A 13607-nucleotide genomic window follows, 5' to 3' on the forward strand; every position below is an offset into this window, starting at 1 on the left:
TTGGCAATCCTGGAGGGGAAGTTGGCAACCTTGGGGTGGGGGCATTGGGGGAGCTCCAATTGTGGCAGTTGCGTCCGTTCCTTGGTGGGCAAGAAGATTAGTTTTGAGGGTGTGAATGTGCACTCCTCCTACCCTGCAAGCAGTGCTGGAAAAGCACTTACCTCTTCCAAACATCAGTCTTCGCCTCCCTTTAGCTTTTGAGTTACCTCAGGCCTGTGAAATCCTGCTGGCCAGGGTTAAACCTGGCAGACAGATAATATGAGGAACACAACCTCATTATAAAAATTAAACGGCCAACCTGTCTCCTGGGCGCAAGCTGGTTGCATGCATGCCACCCCCTTTGTTAAATAAGGAAAATGGTGGCACGAGGCAGCTTGGCGGTCGAGTTTGAGATTTTTGAAATTTTCACCTTCTACCAAACCCAAACCCATCCATTTTCGGGGGTTAAACTTCCCCCCAGCGAGTTTGAGACTGCCCGATTTTAACTCACTCAAACCCAATCACTTACACAGGGCTGGATTTTAGGTGGTGAGCTTCAAAAATTGTATGGCAGCTCATTTAAATAGCTGAGGCGGGCCGCAGCTCCCCCCCTCCCCCCCCCGATCACATGTATGGGGTGGAATTTTCACCTTCTACCAAACCCAAACCCATCCATTTTCGGGGGTTAAACTTCCCCCCAGCGAGCTTGAGACTGCCCGATTTTAACTCACTCAAACCCAATCACTTACACAGGGCTGGATTTTAGGTGGTGAGCTTCAAAAATTGTACGGCAGCTCATTTAAATAGCTGAGGCGGGCCGCACCTCCCCCCCCCCCCCCCCCCCGATCACATGTATGGGGTGGGTTATCCATCCCCAGCAATGGCGTCAGCTGCCTGTGCGCAGGTGCTGATGCCATTTTTAAAGGGCTGTTTTCCCTACCAGTTTATTTAAATATTTGGATCAATTTAATTAAATAAAATTAATACATTTCTTTTGCCCCTCTCCCACTACCCCCAATAACAAAAAAATTAATTATTTGCCCTTCCCCCCGCAAAACACTTCCCTTTACCATCTGACGTTCTTCCCCCAATCTGCACAAACTTTAAACTACAACCGTTCACACCATCTCCTACACCCATGACATTAATTTGACCCCGTTTCCCCGCCCACCGCACTGATAAACTTACCTCCCCCACCACCCGCACCCCCCCGGCTCCCCACCAGTGGTGTGCCTTGTGTCCCTGGACGGGCATCCAAAGGCGCGGGAGTGCAGGCCACTAGGCTGATGATCACGGCAGGGAGGCCTAAGTATATTTAAATTAATTAATTTAATTGATTTAAATATTCAACTTGTGGTCCCGTCACCTAGCAGTGGGGAGGCTGCCACGGTGCCTCATCGCTGCCAGGAGGATCAGGCCGGGCCCTGCCGGCATCCAGGTCTGCCCTGGGCCACATCTGGGGCCATCTTCAGGCACCCATCACCACGGATCGTGACATCAAGGGCTCCTTAAAATCCAGCCCACAGAGAAAAAATCGGGTCTGTCATGCTGAAGGAGCTTACAGAAGTAAAAAGAGGCAAAGCAAGGAGGGATTTAAATGCTAAGCTGAAAATTTGGGACACTGTGGGACCAACAGTCAATACAGTGAGGTGGGGGGCATGGGTGATGGGAGATCAAGAGTTGCTATTGGTGTAAAAAGAGACATACTGTCAAAGCTTTTCATTTTACACTCATCAGGACAGACACAAGAATGCCAAATTTCAAAGAGAGCTACAATTTTATACAGTATGAGAAAAGGGTGTTGATAGGTTGGCAAGTCGACTTTGATTGGTTGAGGTGTTGCCATGGAGAATGCATCAGGGAATTAATGTCCTCCAAACTTCTGTTTAATTCAAAAGAGGCACAATGCCTGGACATGTTCCTTTTCCTTGCAGAGGACAGGTCCCTGCATATATGTAGTTTCTAGCAAGCGTAAGTGAGCCACATTGTGAATCCGACTGATGATCTTAAATTGGTGTAATTCCAGCCCTCAGTTGTTCTCATAATTTTCCTAATTGGCTACCCACCGTTGCCTCCGGCAAGATTGTTCAGAGGTGGAAACATGCTGGCGTGCTGACCTGATGCACTATTTTCACATTTTTCTCTCGGTCCTTCCTCCAACTCTGCTCCACAGGGCTGAAGAGATTCTTCCCATTGGTTCCATGGGAGTACTAGAAATATGATTTGAGAGATTTAATGAGGGGGTTGCTTCATAGGCTTTCTAGATCACTGTTGGGGAAACCCTTTTAAGAACTCCTGCCATCCAATCTACCCCCACTGCAAGCAAAACCCCCGACCTGATCCAAATGTTCCTTCGCTCCCCATTGCTGGCTGTTGCATCTCCTATCCCCTGCCCCTCCCCACAAGGCATTTTGCACTTCAGGCACTCATTGACAGCACGAATTACTTCCAGGTCAGGTACAGCATCGCTCGGTAGAAGGTCATATGAAAGCACCCTTCTGTACCAGTGTGGCATATCTTCATTGTACATACATATCATATATCCCTAGGGCTTGCTAAGTCATAAGGTTAATTAGTGCCCACAAGGAAATGGGTAATGACTGCCCAAACTAACGTATGATAGGGTTTGATAGGGTGGATGCAGAGAGGATGTTTCCACTTGTGGAGGAGACTAAAATGAGCGGCCATCAATGCTAGATTAAAAAAAGGAACAAAGACTTGCATTTATATAGCACTTTTCACGACCGGACGACTCAAAGTGCTTTGTAGCCAATGAAGTACTTTTGAAGTGTAGTCACTGTTATAAAGTAGGAAACACAGCAGACAAATTGCGCACAGCAAGCTCCCACAAACAGTAAAGTGAAATTGACCAGAGCATTAATGGCAGTGGAGTGTTAATGGTTATTCTGCCTTTAACACTCTCTCTGGACTAATGCTCTGTCTTTTACTACAAGTATTAGCACTCCCTTTGCCTTTGACATTTCTGTTATTTAATCCTTCCTGCCTTCTGCCCTATCGCAGATCTTCCCTTTTGCTCTTCTTCCCCCCTCCCCCACTTTCATTTGATCAAAACCTGTTACATTTCTAATCTTTGCCAGTTCTGATGAAAAGTCATTGACCTGAAATGTTAACTCTGTTCCTCTCTCCACAGATGCTGCCAGACCTTCCAGGATAAGCTAATGACATTGGGAGGAACTCTCAGCGAGATCAGTGTAGAAACCAAAGTAACTTGTCGGCATTTCCAGCACTTTCTGTTTGCATTAAGGAATTCAGGAGAAACATCTTTACCCTAGAGAGTGGTTAGAAAGTGGAACTCGCTATCATAAGGAGTAGTTGCAGTGACTAGTATAGATGCATTCAAAGGGAAGCAAGATAAGCACATGGGAGAGAAAAGAATAGATGGTTATGCTGATAGGGTTAGATGAAGAGGGTAGGAGGAGTTTCATGTGGAGGATAAACACTGGTATGGACCAGTTAGACCAAATGGCCAGTTTCTGTGCTGTACATTCCGTGTAATTCTATGTAATGTTTCATAGGATCTTTACAACGAGTAAAGGCGACCTCCATCCCACTAGTCTGGGCGAGAACTGGATCTAGATCCTAAAGGGAAAAGACCAGTGTTTAAGCCACGGCATAAGCCAGCTAACCACCTACCAATGTTATTGTATCTGTGAATTTGGTTTGGCAACCAAAAATAGAGACCAGAGCAACATATATAACGGAGCACTATTACTTTTACTAAGCAGCAGTCTCTTTACTAACATTGTGGTAACTACAGATGTAAGAAGGAAGTGATAAAAGGTGAAGAAGGAAGTAGAAGAAGAATGGGACATAGATGGAATTGGGATAGGGACAGCGGGTACAGAGTAGGGAACCATCACCGAGTTGCCCATTTGGACTTCTTGAACTGAAGTAGTTAGTCTTCCTTCATTCCACCAATGATGGTCGTATACAAATATCAGCATAGAATATCCTCGAATGACGTAACCGACAAGCTACTTCGGCTTCTACACTGATCTCACTGAGAGTTCCTGCCAATATCATTAGCCTATCCTGGAATGTAAAAACCGGGGTAAATAAGGAGAAAACAGTGTACCCAATCGGGGCCTGAGATAGTCATAGAACATACTACCTATTCCTTCTTTAAGACCCCCTTTATGAATGAAAATTGAAGTTTGAAGCCATCAAGCCATCATTTATGCATTTGAGGCACGGCATTCTTAAAAAAAATCATGGAAGCTTTTCCATTTTTAATGTAACTCATTCTGATTCTACAAGAATGCATTTAAAATTATAGAAAATACAGTGTTGATCTCCCTGAGGAGAAGTAAAATAATTAAGCACCCCCTGAACTGAGAAGCTTCTTTATGTTGTCTGGTGCAACATAAAATGAGATGCATGGAGTTCAGATAGTTGAAGATCTCTAAACAGGTTTATTACACAGCTAACAACTATATACAGTACAGAGCTATCTATTTGCAGGTCTTGCCTCTTAGTGTTACAGTTACAGAGTGGCACTGGCATGTAGTCACATGACTATGACCTGGCACATAGTTCATTAGCATACTAAGATCTTAAAGGTACATTATTCTTAAAGGCCATCACACAACACCTCCTCCCCCCATGAAGCATGAGAAGTATAACTCCGAGTTCTGCTGTGCCTCCAATATTGGGCATTAATTTGCAGCCCACTCAGAACCGGTGTAATGCAGGAAACACATTTTCTCTGGTCTTCTGCACCAGGTTGCAGCTACATGAGAGAGGCCAAGGGTTGCAGAGGAGGTTTAGCTGAATTGGCACACAAGGCTGAGGAAACATGCACGTGCAGTAAAAACCAACATAACTCTTATGGGAGACGTTCCTTGATCTTTTGCATTGAAAATCAGCATATTAACATAACTTGCAGGAAATTCAGGACCATTGTGTTGATATGTCAGCGGTGCAGGCCACATTTTCATCACACCAGATTTTACTGAGCTTTCTGCTGTAGGAAATGGCCCCAATTGGATTATTGGCCCACAATTCTGGGAAATCAGATAACCAACTCATAGAAATAGCTGCTGTTTAAAAAACAGCAGCCCAGTTTAAATACATATCCTGCTCATGTTGAACTATCTTACTTTTATGACTGTGTGCTGTGCCACAAAACCAACAATGAAATCATTGTGTTAAAAATAGATATCTTTCCCATCATCCCAGGTGTCTTTCCAATCAAGCCCAGGAATTTTCTCATCATTCTGTCATCCCATTTCTCTTGCCCCTCCTCTCAGCTATCTTCCACGAAACTTCTTCTTTTAACCCAACAAAGGAAGGCTATATCTTCACATTAATTAGATTTGTTCATTAAAATAGCCCTTTCAAATACTTAAGTACTGCTTCGAGACACATGCAGAACAACCTAACAGACAGTCCATCAATTGTGAGGCCAGTATAGCTTTGTCATGGCACAATCAATCACTGTGCTGTTGGCAAACTTTAATTGGAGGGGCGGGATGTGCCTACCATGTCACAACATGCAGACTGTACAAGTTTTGGCTGCGGGGTGATTGATGCAGTTGTTAGGAAGATAATTGCAAAAATTGTAATGATCGGTGATGATTGTTTAGTTGCACAATTACAGACAGGCAGATATACATGCATGCAGAAAAATAAGTTCATTTTGAGTTGTTCAGTTTAAGTGCAGTCACAAAAAATGATGAAATCTTTGCAAAATAAAGCATGTTAAACAGTTCTGTGTTATATTACTTTTATGTAAACCATTAATACAGACTAATGCATTGAGCCCTGAATAGAAAGCAAGGATATATTCATGTCAAGTGATACTAATTCTTCGACAATCCATAAATTTGTTTCTCTTGCACCTCTGAAGACATCGATTCATGCTGGACCAATGCACATAGACCCATTGACCCCAAAAACCTACATGGTGGTTGAGGCACATTGGGGGTGGGGGGAGCCACCAGGATATGGGGAACACCATAGGCACCTGGAATCCACAACCCTGGTAAAGCTTGCTGGATCATGTTGCAGATCCAGCAGAAGCAAGTCTTTGGATTTGGGTGATTTGATTGCAGTTTTCAGCTATTAAGTGGAACTGACATGGTACATAGACAGAAACTATTTTCTCTGCTAGGGGATACAGCCTAAAAAATAGAGCCAGGCCTTTCAGGAAGTTAGGAAACAGTTCTACACAATGTGTGGGCTAGAAGGCTATGAAACAGATGGAGTCCTCCTCTTCAGGGATCCAAGCCACAATCCTGGCCTGGACCTCCAGGTGGGCCCCACGACAAGGAGGTCGTGGTGAGATCAGGCACAGCTCCACCAATGATGCATGCAACCCTGAGTGAGGGTTATAGCAGCCTTCCAGATTCCCTGATACATGTCCGCCCACCATCCCCAATGGCACTGTAAAGGTAGGTAGAAGCTCCGCCCCTACTAGACTACCTCAGAATCTCGGGGAACCAGCCTATCCAGTAACTGGCTGAATTTTCAGCCATTATAGCACAGAGAACAATAAAACAGTGAAATCGCTGGCAGATTTTCCCACCAACTAGCCTAGAGGCACAAAGGCCAATTACAGCTGCATTATTGGTGCCCTGACCAAGAACAAATAATGTAGCACCGATCAGTGACTGAGCCTGAGACCTGGGTCCTGAGAGTCAGTGGTGTTCTCCTGTCCCCTGCTATAAGTCAGAATGTCATAGGAAAGTTCAATTTGACTTGATTTTTACTAGTTTGTGACTAACAGGACATCTAAAACATTGATCGTATTTTATGAACCTACAAGATTTTTTTAAAACAAGGTCTGAAGTACCTGCATGTTTAGTGAGAAGAGAATTTCAATTTGTGACCTGTTTAGATTTTTGGTGCAAAATTAAATGAAAAGGAACATGGCCTCTTTAAATATTTTATCTAGCAATGAATCTCAAGCTGAATGATGATTCAATACTGTTTGAAATCTGTCAAAAATGTGAAATATTTTCAGATAGCCTTACATTCCTGTGTGCAAATTTGTCTCCCAAGGTCATGATGAGAATCAGGACAATGGTAAGTAGCGTTAAATAGTGAGTTAATTTGCCAGTCATTACACAGATTTCCTAATCTGATTTCTATCAGTCTAGACACTGTAATTTTTGTGGCAAAATATAAGCTCACCAAAGTCCTCTTAAATGAATGTCAACCTCGTTTAATGTTCAATTTCGAGCATTTCTTTTATATCTGCCTTGATGTATTTGGCTTACTGAAAGAGAGAAATGATTAAATTTGCAGTCATTCATAGGGTCTAATCTACCATCTTTTAGCAAACTGGATGGATGATGTTGAGGGTAATTAGACTAATGATCACTGTATCCATTTCCCAGTAATGCTTCCACCTAAACCAGTCAGCCGATACTTTCCCTGAATCTGTAATATTCCTGGAAAGACTGTAGCAGATGGGCTATTAAAGTGGCTCATTTTCATTTCCAGTTTCATGTCACCATCTATACTGTATGATTGGCTATCTCAGCCATCACTCTTAGGTATGACAATAATCTTGATGGTATGGGTTTTCCTCAATACTTGGTCTCTAGAGGATAGAAATCAGTGAGATAAATGTCTCTTAGCAACATGCACACGGAATCCACAGCTGAACGTGCTCTGCACCATTAATCACCCAACAGACAAAAAAAAAGTAACTGGAGGAGCCCAATTTTTTCAATGTATCCAACTCAATACGCTTGGTAATTGTGCTCAAAGGGTAATAATGTTGTTATTTTGTCATTAATTAAATAGATGTAAATTTTTGCCCATGTTCCTGAATATACTTCTGTGAGTAAATTGGGCAGATTTTTCCTCTATGAGCACCCAGTGGGCACCTGACTGGTGGAGCTAGTGCATTGCAGCAAAGAGAAGACAATTGCTCATGTCTTTCTTTCCCTGAGCCAGGTGGCAACTTTCCATTTAAAGATTCAGAAGGAATCAGATCAAAATCATGTGCCAGAATTTTATCTTGGGCCGGAGGCCCCGCCCACTGGCTGAAAGGTTGGTGGTGAGCCTGCCTCTGCTGGGCCTGGGGAGCCAGGCTGGGATTTTTGCTCCCCGGTCCTTAATTGGTCTTGGGCAGGACTTCCATCCCCTTGGCAGGAATCGATGCCAATCAGTGGGCCGGCAGCTCTTAGTCCCAGCAGCGGGAGCAGTGGCCACTGCTGGGACTACACCCAGTCATCGGAGACAACAGGAAAGACGGGCCTGGAATTCAGGCAAGTATTTAGGGCCTCACCAGGGACAATTGGCTGGGCCCCATTAGGCAAGGTGGGAGGGGCCGGTTGTTGGGGGTGTGGGGAGTGTTGTGCATTGGGGGCGGTTGGGGCTTTGGGGACAGTCCTCCGTGGGGTACAGGGACCCAATCAAGAGGGCCCAACTCCTGAGCCTGCAAGAAGGCCACCTGGTTTTACCAGGCATTGTTCTTGGGGTCTTTGCCATCTGGCTGCTGAGGGTAAAATACCCGCGGTGGCGGGAGGAGGCCCTTAAGTGGCAGTTAATTGGCTACTTAAGTGCCTTGATTGGCCTGGAGCAGGCGGACTGTTACTCGCCACCGCCACCCCACTTAAAATTGCTGTGGGGTTGGGGGATCGGGAACGGTCCCCCCACGCCTCCGAATCAATTTTAGACCCCTCCCCGCCACCAGCCTCCTCGTTGGGGGGCTGTAAAGTTCCAGCCACTGTCTCCTGAGATGGGAGGATGCTTCTAGCTGCTGATGGGGATAAGCAGCCAGATGGCCCTGAGTCTGGAAATCATCCTGAGAGGGAGACGGAGTGGGATGCAGTTCATGGAATTAATGTTGCCACTTGCCTGCATATTTTTCTGCTGGCAAGACTCCCACAGAACTTCCTTTCAGTATCTTAATCAGTAGTGGTGTGCTTCTGCAAAATAACAAGGTCACCTGATCTGGATGGGATGCATCCTTGGTTATTGAGGGAAGTAAGGGTGGAAATAGTTGAGACTCTGGTCACAATCTTCCAATCCTCCTTGGAATATAAGGGTGGTCCCAGATGACTGGAGAATTGCAAATGATACACGCCTGTTTAATAAAGGGAAGAGGGATAAACTCAGCAACAACAGACCAGTCAACCCAACATTGGTGTGGGAAAGCTTTTAGAGACAATAATCCAGGACAAAATGAATTGGCATCTGGAAATATATGGGCTAATAAATGAAAATCAACACAGATTTGTTAAAGGCAAATCCTGTTGGACTAACATCATTGAGTCCTTTGCTGAAGTAACGGAGAAGGTTGATGAAGGTAGTGATGTTGATGTGTATATGGACTTTCAAAAGTCATTTGACAAAGTGCTACATAATAGACTTGTTACCAAAGGGACAATGGCAGTATGGATACAAAATTAACTAAAGGACAGAAAGCAGAGAGTAGTGGTGAACTTGAGGGAAGCTTACAGTGATGTTTCCTGGGGGTCAGTAGTAGGACTAAAAACAGAAATGCTGGAAATACTCAGCAAAGGTGTTTCTAGCATTTGCTGTTTTAATTTCAGATTTCCAACATCCGGAGTATTTTACTTTTGTGTCAGTATTAGGACCATTGGTCTTTTTATACACATTAATGACCTGGACTTGGGCATACAGGGCACAATTTCAAAGTTTACATATGATACCAAACTCGGAGATGTAATAAACAATGAGGTGGATAGTAACAGCCTTCAGGAGGACATAGGCAGACTGGTAAAATGGGCAGACACATGGCAGGTGAAATGTTATGCAGAGAAGTGTAAAGTGATACATTTTGGCAGGAGAAGTTGAGAAGGCAGTTAAAACCATATGGGATCCTTGGATTTATTAATAGTGGAATAAAGTGCAACAGTAAGGATCCTATGCTAAACCTTTATAAAACAATGGCTAGGGCTCAGCTGGAGTATTGTGTTCAGTTCTGGGCACCTATAGGAAGGATGACAAGGCCTTGGAGAGGGTACAAAAGAGATTGACTGGAATGGTATCAGGGATGAAGGACTTCAGTTTTGTGGAGAGACTGGAGAAGCTGAGGTTTCTCAGAGCCAAGTCAGTTAAGAGAAAATTTGATAGTGGTTTTCAAAATCTTGAATTGTTTTGACAGAGCAAATAGGAAGAAACTGTTTCCATTGGCAGAAGTATTGGTAACCGGAGGGCACAGATTCATGGTGATTAGCAAAAGACCAGAGGTGATCTGAGGCAATAATTTTTCTCAGTGAGTTGTTGTGATCAGGAATGTTTGGTGGAAGCAGATTCAATAGCAACATTCAAAAGAGAAGTGGATAAATACTTGAAGGGAAAAACTTTACAGGGCTATGGGGAAAGAGCAGGGGAGTGGGATTAATTGGTTCGCTCTACCAGCACAGACACAATGGACCAAATGGCCTCCTTCTGTTCTTTATCATTCTATGATTCTATGTTGCTTAATGATAAGTCAGAGGATATAGGGGTAGATTTTTGACGTTACTTCCTGGTTGCTAAGCAAAGCCTGGGCAGGGGGATAGAATGGCCTGATTTTCCTTCCATTTAAATTAATAGAAGATCAGTCTGGTGGGTTCTGTATCAGGCACAACACCCTCTCACCATATTGTCCTCTCTGCATTTGCACCAGGCCATGCTCAACACCCAGCCAGCGAAGATGGAACACTCCCCCATGTTATTATGTTATGATAGGACTGGTGGATCGCCGCTACAGTTAAAAACAACTTTCTTTGTGCCGAGGATGAAAATATAGATCCCTGAGGAGGCCAGGTCAGAGGTTACATAGCCCAAGCAGGAGAGCTGTGCGGAGATATAAATTCCCTTTAAAATTAAAAATGACTGTCTAAATAACGTTATGGTTTTGAACAGCAGTAAAATAAATATTGACGGCACAATATAAAATGGCAATTTTACAAAGCAGGGCATCTGTGCATGTTTGGAATGTGTCCAGCATTTCAGACTCAATCTCAGAAACAAAAGAAATCTCAAAAACAAGCCATGGAAAAATTAAAAAGCAGCTCTGCTAACAACCATTAATAATAGTGTAAAACAGACATGATTTAGTAGAAAGGAGGTGTCCATGTTAGGCCTGATGCCATGCATTAAGCCCAATGTGAGGTGGCAAAAAACAAATCAGGAAAAAAAATTCAGGCACAATATTACTTGACACAAAAGAAGGAAAACAATAAAATTGCTGTAAAATATTGGGACCAGGCCATGCATGAACGCCGGGGCCCCACTTCAAGGGAAGAAATAAACAGCAAAGCCAAGCTTAACAATTAAAAGGGAAAGAATAATAGTTGAGTCCCTGAGACAGAATTAGACCTCTGGAGGGAAGAAATCATGTGGAACAACGAAAAGGATAAGTTGAATGAGTTTTGTTTGATTTATTCATCTTTTGATGTGTTATGTAATAAGTATTATTTATTCGCATATGTACTTGGAGGTGAGCCAGAACTCAAGATGACTGCTGAAACCCGAGAGATTTGATTTATTAGCTTATGATACTTGCCGATTGGTAGCTTTGAAAAACAATTAACAATTTGATTGGCTGGTTTTGCTGTGTTTGCTGGCTCCTGACTGGTAGCAATCGAGTAAATGGAAGTAGCTTTTGATTGCTTTTGCATTTAGTCAGCAGGATATTTAAGTTAATCGACATCCTTAACTTAGGAAACAGATTATTTGAGTTGGTATTTTTTTTGCCCTTTATGCATGTTGAGGTTTAACACACACTTTGAGGGTGACCTCCATTTTGAGGCATAGTGTGTATATGACGGATGCTATTGAAGTAAAACGAAATGCAAACTGATACTGTATGAGGCTGATAACACAGTCCTGGTGTAGTGACAATGAAGAGCTCTGCATGTGCCAGCAGTAAAGCCAGTTGACCTTGTGTAATAATGCAAGTTTAGCTTATAAATGTTAGTGTTCACAGTGAGAGTACAGAAGGCCAGGGGACAGGATTTCATGAGCAGTAGCTCTTACAAGGCTACTGAAAATGAAAAAGGGGAGAAATGGTGGCAATGCTCCCCACAAGATATAGCCAAGGGCAACCATTTTGCACACACCTAATGCTGCGCTGTGTGTTGACAATTGTTTTGCAGTGAGTTGGCTAACAGCAGTTGAGGTGAAATGTTATAGTTTTCAATTGTCCTGTGGTAAATCTGAGGAGAATTGAGATGATATTTTATTTGGATTGGTGTTAGGCACATGTGGGAATGGTTTTGCTTTGGCTGCGCTATTTAGTTAGTTGAAAGTGTCTCCTATTATAGTCTGGCTTATCATTCTAGCTGATTGTTTGTGTAGACCACAAGATGATTCTTGGCCAGGATCATCTTTTGCAAATAGTTGATGCTACATGTTTGATGATAAGACCCTTCGGTAGGGCTGCAAAAACTTTGGAAACATTTTCTAGCCTCTGCTGTTTAAGATCGTCAATGGTATGTTAGATAAAAATCCTATTTGCAGCATGCTTTGTATTGATGTTTCACCTCATATATTTGGATTCCTCCAAGGTGTAAACAGCCTATGGTGGATAGCTGTGATTCTCCAGCAGCTCTTCATCCAACCTTCGCAGACATTCAAATAATGCCAGATCTGTGGATTCATTATAAAACAAATCAATCGTTGCAACTACAGGGGAAGCAGGCATGATTCAATACCTGTGAGCACAGACCAACAGTGCACTGAACGAACGGAACCACTCTCTGTTCGTGTAGACAGTATCGATGAAAGGGACCCATAGTACCACATGTGAATCACCAATAATCCCTGCACTGCCCTTCATGGGAAAGTTTTAATGAATTGAAATGCCTAGGAAAACAAGGCCTCTGTCACCTGTATCATGCAACTTTATACTACAGGTTTGCGAGTTTGCCAGATATCCCCTGCTGCAAAGAAATTCGGAGTTGCAGTCACTTTGAAGATCTCCACTGTTGAAGTAATTTACAAGTCTGGCTGCCAAGAGTGTGCAAAGCTCAGTGATGGCCTCCTTGGGAAATCATTGGGGGATAAGTTTGATAGGCGCCCTGAACTGGGCAGGGGAATCGCAATGCATGATTAACTGGTGCCTGTTGACACAATGGAGGCAGCACACTAACTTTGTGCTGCCTGCTGTTGTAAATGACTTCAGCATCCAACCAGTGTTAACCATACTGTTGATTGACTGTACGCCTGAATGCCTGAACAGGAGATCTATATCATGAGTGCCTAGCACCAGCTAATGCTAGAGGCCACTGCTTAAAGTTAGCATGCACCTCTTAAATGCAAGGTGCGTTGTGGTTGGAGCAGGTGCTGGCAGTCATGCAGGAAGTGAATCTAACCTGGGAAACATTGAAGAATGGCACAACATGAGGCAGAATAGGCTCCAAGGATTTCGGAAGCTGCATTGGAGGCCTTGGTGGAGGAGGTGGAAAGTAGGATAGATGTCCTGTCTCCGCAGGGGACCAGGAGGCTCTCCAGACACAGAAGACAGTGGGAGTAATGTCATTCATCAAGTCCCGAGGACATACAAGAAGTTCAATGACTACACACGGGTAGTAAAGATCAGTGAATGCATCTTCAAATGTCGTATACTATCAATTGCACCTCTAGCCTCAGCCATTGCTCAATTCACCAGATCCCCATCACTCACCTACCTACAATCT

Source organism: Heterodontus francisci, chromosome 2, assembly GCF_036365525.1.
Source record: "Heterodontus francisci isolate sHetFra1 chromosome 2, sHetFra1.hap1, whole genome shotgun sequence".
In the NCBI taxonomy this organism is placed as follows: domain Eukaryota; kingdom Metazoa; phylum Chordata; class Chondrichthyes; order Heterodontiformes; family Heterodontidae; genus Heterodontus; species Heterodontus francisci.